Below are 6,538 nucleotides of genomic sequence, written 5' to 3' on the forward strand. Positions count from 1 at the left end.
GACAGCCTTTGAGATATTGACAGGGCTGCATGGTGTGGCTCTCATATCCATGTCCTGAGAAAGAGAGCAAAACCTTTCTCTCCCCTTTGTCCACCCCATGCAGAATTGCAAGTGGTCAATGCATCTGACTGGCAAGAGGAAGGTCAGAGATTGGAGATTGGCTGTGGGCAGGATCCTGGCATTGCCGGGGTTGGACTAGATGACCCTTGGGACCCCTTCCAACTCTGCCATGCTATGATTCTATCAAGCAGCTAAAGGAAGGGGCAAGGGAGCAAGATGCAGAACAAGGGGAGGCACAACCACACACCCCAGCAGCACACTCTGGCCAGACTCACAGTGGCCTCATCCAAGCACACTTTGATCCCCCTGATTTTATTTGTATTAATTCAGTTGCCTGGCAACCCAGCTGCCTGTTTGCCTGCTGATGTCACAAAGAGCTGCTTTGCAAGCAAGCCTTATATGGTCCTGCAAGAGGGATGCCTGTCAGATGATGGTGAGAGACTTGGTAAGATCCTTGCCCATCACTGATCATGAATAGGAACTGTGAAGGTAGGAGCACAAAGCCCAGAGGAGAGGAGTGGCATAGAAATCTTCTTCTTCTTCTTCTTCTTCTTGCCACCCATGACTGGTGCATGTGTCTTGGCTCCCTGGCTTGACTTGTCGACAGCTATAGATAGCTTGCCAGGTCTCTGCCTCTCAGAAATGCAGTTGTGCGCCCCTAGCCCCTTTTCATGCTGCAGGGACCCCCAATGGATCCTTTGGTTTTAAGGGAAAGGCGTCTTGTGGGCTTCATCTTGTATGGGGCAGGAGCGTAGCGGGATTTATTTTGTGTTATTTGTTAGCACCATCGCTGCGTGTGACCCTTGAGAAAGAGGTTCCTGCCCTGAGGTGCTTACAATCTTTAATTTGACACAGGGAGGGAACGGGGAAATGTTGAGGTCCAAGGTGCACCCTGGGTCTTCCTGCGAGACATACGTCAGGGTCTGTGAGTTTAGATTTTGGGATCCCTGGACATTTCCCATCTGTAACCACTTCCTCTCTTTTTGCAATAGGGTAATTAAGGTGATTCTATTAGAATTCCCAAGTGTATATCAAGCAGGGAGGGAGGGGGGAAGAGAGAGAGTGGAATTCTGGCGGAGACGGAAGGTTGGAGGAGGCTTAGAAAGGGAGAATGAATGTTGGGGGGAGGCTGTTTAGAGTCGGTTGAGAGTGGTGGGTTCTAGAAGGGGGGCACTTGGTGGGGGACCTGAAGCTGGGCTGGGCAGCTCTTCAGGATCAGAAGTCTAGTAGTATGATCAAGTGTGCCCATCAGTGACCATGAGAAGGAACTCTAAAGGTAGGAGGAGATCTGGGGCTCAGAGGAAATGAGTGGCATAGAAATATTATTATTATTATTATTATTATTATTATTATTATTATTATTATCACCCATCACTAGTGCATGTGGCTTGGCTCACTGGCTTGACTTGTCCACAGAAAGCTTGGCAGGTCCTCAGCTGTGATCCCCAGATTATATTTTCTGTTGTGGATGCCTATGCCAGGAGAATGCCAAGTCCTTCTTCCATCGCAGGGTCATGATTTGGGAAAGGCCAAGCAGCAGCCCAGCGGTGCCAGGGGAAAACCCAGAATTTGCAGGTATGCTGTGACCTTCAGTAGCAGGGGAAGGGTTTCCCAGTGGTCTTCCCAGCTGGAGGAGGAAGGCCTGATTTAGATATTCCTATAGTTTTACGGGAAGAGTTTCTCTGCGGTCCACTTGGGCAGGACAAGGGGCATGATTCTCTCCCATGCCAACACCACATCCCAAGGCTGGGCCGGGGCAGTTTTAGGATAGTACAACTGGTGTGCTCACACTGGGCACCACATTGCCGAGGGAGCCAAAACAATGCTGAAGAACAAGAGGGAGGGGTGCTGAATTTTAGGGTCGTGCGGGACACCGTTGATATTTGAGAGCCCAAAGTTTGCCCTTGGTTAGGCACAGATTCAGATTAGAACCTGTGGAGTCCCTGACGTAGTAAAAATATCGCTGGGCTCCTCACAAATTATCTCCTGATAGGTTTTTGATTTTACCAACCAACAATAGTAATAAACCAATTTTATTACACAATACTAAAAGTATTTATTTTGATCCATTGGGCAATCCGGCTCTGCTTGGGAATGCTTCTGCCAAGATGAATTCTCCCCACGCACGTCCTTCCTTCCTTCGGACAGAAATGGACATGGTGTGTGGAACTGGACCAGGAAGAAGTGACTTTCCCATTGCTGGGGATGGGGATTATGCATATTGCTGTCCCGGACCACCTAGATCTCAAACTAGGGCATGTTCTTTCTTGCCTTCTTCTTCTTCTTCTTCTTCTTCTTCTTCTTCTTCTTCTTCTTCTTCTTCAATGTTGCCCCCAAAATACTAACACCAGAGCTAGGTTGAGAAATCTTATGAAATCTCACATGTTGACCAAAATGGAATGCATTTGAGGTTCTTTCCTTGCCTTTTTAGCCCATATTTTTCTCTAATTTCTGCATCCCATGAAAACATCCTTCCTGAGATACCAGGCAGCACCAACTAGTGGTCTCACTTACCATAACGAACCTTAGAATAAAATAAAGGTAAAGGTAAAGGTACCTCTGACCGTTAGGTCCAGTCACGGACGACTCTGGGGTTGCACGCTCAACTCGCTCTATAGGTTGAGGGAGCCAGCATTTGTCCACACACAGCTTCCGGGTCATGTGGCCAGCATGACTAAGCCGCTTCTGGTGAACCAGAGCAGTGCGTGGAAAAGCTGTTTACCTTTCCATCGGAGCAGTACCTATTTATCTACTTGCACTTTGATGTGCTTTCGAACTGCTAGGTGGGCAGGAGCTGGGACCAAGCAAGAGGAGTTCACCCTGTCGTGGGGATTTGAACCGCCGACCTTCTGATCGGCAGGCCCTAGGCTCTGTGGTTTAGACTACAGTGCCACCCGCGTCCCTCCCTAGAATAAAATAGATACATATAATTATCTATATATTTATCTGGAACTCCAACCAATCCAACTAACTGGGGTGGTCCCGAGCTCTGCTGGAAGACATAAGCCAGGATCTTCTGCGTTCCCCAGCTTTTCTCATACGTAACCTCTGTGACAACACAGGGCTTCCTCCACCACTGGCTATTCCCGGTCTCAGCTTGCATGTGGCTACAGCTCCTAGATGGACGCAGAGGACAACTTCAAGCATTACAAAACTCAGGAGCCACCAATGATTTGATGCCCTGCGAGTTTGCCCAGCAGCATGGTGTGGCAATGCGTTAATTGGGGAATCCATGGACAGTGAGAGCCCATTCACATGAGAGCCCATAATATACCCTGCTTGGTCCACAGGGCCACGCCTCCAGGGATCAAGCTCCAGCTCCAGCTCCCAGGATGAAGGACCAAAGGACATCCAGGCGATTCCTGGTTGCCATCCATCACGCCTCTTCCCCACTGCCCCTTCTCCTTGTGGGCAAGGCTCCATCTCAGCCATCTTTGGCGCAGAAGCAGCAGCCAAAGTTTCCTTTCATTATGACAGCATCTCTGCTTATTTCCCACCTGTAACCTCTTCCTCTGTTTTTATTTTCCTTTCTGTCTCCTAGCTCCTCAGACAGGTAGGCCACAGAGGCTATTGTGGGCTTTGTGAGCAAATGACAGATGGGGAGGCCGCCATGTTTAAGAATGGCATCATACAAGTTGTGGTAGGGGGAAGTGGGGCACACTGACATTTGGGATGAAATGTCTCAGCAACAGTTGTTTTAAATTACTTTCATTTGACCCCAAAGTCTCAGAAAAATCTGTCAAAATCTTCAGTCATTTGAAAACTAGGAAGTTAAATTTTAAAAATGAACATAAGGGAGCACCTTTCATGCGGTTAATGAGCATGTTTTGCAAAATTACAAAGAACACACCTTTTTCCCTCTTATTTTTAAAACATCTAAACTAAAACAAGTTTTCTTGGATTTGCTGAAAACCATTTCCTTCTCAAGTTCCTCATTTCCCCCCCAGTGCTTTTAAAAAAATATATTTTTATTAAAGATTTACTTGGTTTACAAAACTACATGCCTTGTCTCTTTTTTCAGGTTCTACAGTCTTCCTTACAAATCAGTTACATTTGTTGTAATAATAATAATAATAATAATAATAATAATAATAATAATAATAATAATAATTTATTTATACCCTGCCCATCTGGCTGGGTTTCCCCAGCCACTCTGGGTGGCTTCCAATAAAACACTAAAATACAATAACTTATTAAACATTAAAAGCTTCCCTAAACAGGGCTGCCTTCAGATGTCTTCTAAAAGTTTGGTAGTTATTTTTTTCTTTGACATCTGGTGGAAACAAAAGATGAAGAGGTCAAATCAGTTATGATTAAATGGGTACAAGATGTGGGACATAATATTCAGATGGTGGAATGGGAAAAAACTATGGAAGAATGATATAAAATTTATAGCATGTGTGGTGATTAAAGAAAATTATATGAAAATGATGTATAGATTGTATCTAACTCCAGCTAAATTAGCAAAAATGTATAAAACTAAGGAAAGCAAGTGTTAGAAATGTAAAATAACAGAGGGGACATTTTTCCATATGTGGTGGGATTGTAAAATTATAAAGAAATATTGGGAAATGATTTATGATGAAATGAAGATGTTTAAAACAACCTTTGTTTAAAAAAAAACCAGAAGCTTTCTTATTAGGAATTATAGGAGTGGACCTATCAAAATCACAAAAGAACTTGTTTATGTATGCAACAACAGCCGCATGGACCTTATTAGCACAACATTGGTGAGAAGAAGGTGTCCCATCCCAATCTGGTGGAACGCTCTGTCACAAGAGACTAGGGCTCTGCGGGACCTGTCATCTTTCCGCAGGGCCTGCAAAACAGAGCTGTTCCACCAGCCCTTTGGTCAGGGCGCAGCCTGACCCCCTCCTCTGGCAACCTACACAGAATTTTGCTTGATGGTTGCCATTAATTTGATTTTAATTAATTTTATAATGAATGTTTTTAGAGTGTTGAACTATTTTGACTGTTGTTAGCCGCCCTGAGCCCAGCTTCAGCTGGGGAGGGCGGGATATAAATAAAATTTATTATTATTATTAAAGAAGATTGGCAAGTTAAATTAATTGAATATGCTGAAATGGCAAAATTGACTATGAAACTAAGAGGAAGAGACGACAATGAATTTAAGGAAGAGTGGAAGATGTTTATTGCATATTTACAGAAGCAATGTACACAGGTTAATACATTAGCAGGGTTTTAAGATTACTTGTAATTTTGTTATGAATGGATAATAGGGATTTAAATAGGTTAAAATTTAACAACAGACATGCAGTATGTTGACAAATAATAGAACCAAGGAAGGGGCGAGAGGGAAGTCAATTTGTTTTGTTTTATTTCTGTATTGTTGTTTTTATTTTTGTTGTTTTGGGGAAATCAATAAAAAAAATTATTTATTTTTAAAAAAGAGACGTTCCCTTATCATTGTTGACCTTAGTCACTCTCTCCAAGGTGCTGGATGACTGCTCTCTGGTACAAGTCGTGTATGGCTGAGCAAGAGAGATGAGCAGAGCCTTTTTAGTGGTAGGGTAACAGATTACCCACCTGTTTGCAGAGTTTCTTCTCCTTCCATATGGTGTACCACAGTTCAGTTTCGGGGTGGGAGTCTATCACTCTGTCGGGTTGCCGGTTGCGTCGTGAGATTGCACCACCACGACATCATCCAAGCAACCTTGGTGGACATTTCCATTTCAAATATTCTGATTCTATTTACTTTTAGTTAAGAATTTTCTAGTTATTTACCTAACTCCCTCTCCTGCTATGCCCCTTGCCATTGGGCAGGGCTGAATGTCACAGCAGCTGTAACGTTCTTTCATATGTGGTGGACTTGTAAAAGGGTAAAAGAATATTGGGAAATGATCCATGATGAATTGAAAAAAAAAAAGTTCAAAAGTACTTAAACAGCAACAACAACCAGAGTCCTTTTTGTTGGGGATAATTCAGTGGGAAATTCCCAGGTGTCAAAAAAGGTTATTTATGTATGCCACTACTGCAGCCCGTGTTTTGTTAGCCCCCAAATGGAAAACGAGCGAGGTCCCAACCAAAGAAGAATGGCAAATTAAACTGATGGAATATGCACAGCTTGCGGACCTAACATACAGAATAAGAGAACAAGAAGAACATACATTTAGAGAAGACTGCAAAATGTTTATTGAATATATGGGGGGAAATTGTGTACACTTGAAAACGTTGGCAGCATTAAGATAAATTCAACAGTGTAAATAAGTTTTGATGGATGTAATAATGGCATACTGAATGGTTTAGTTTAGCTAAAATATGCAGGGATTTATGATATGCAAAATGAACTATGGAAAGACAAGACGGGAAGTCATTGATATTTCAAGGATGTTTAAATGAGTATTCTAAAGTGTAAAACAGAAAATTTAATAAAATTATATACAGTAAAAAAAAAAAAAGAATGTCACAGCGGCTGCCTGCTGTGTTCTATTGGAGAAGATGTCGAGGACCCAGGCAA

Source organism: Podarcis erhardii (genome assembly GCF_964252035.2).
Source record: "Podarcis erhardii genome assembly, chromosome: 13".
NCBI lineage: Eukaryota > Metazoa > Chordata > Lepidosauria > Squamata > Lacertidae > Podarcis > Podarcis erhardii.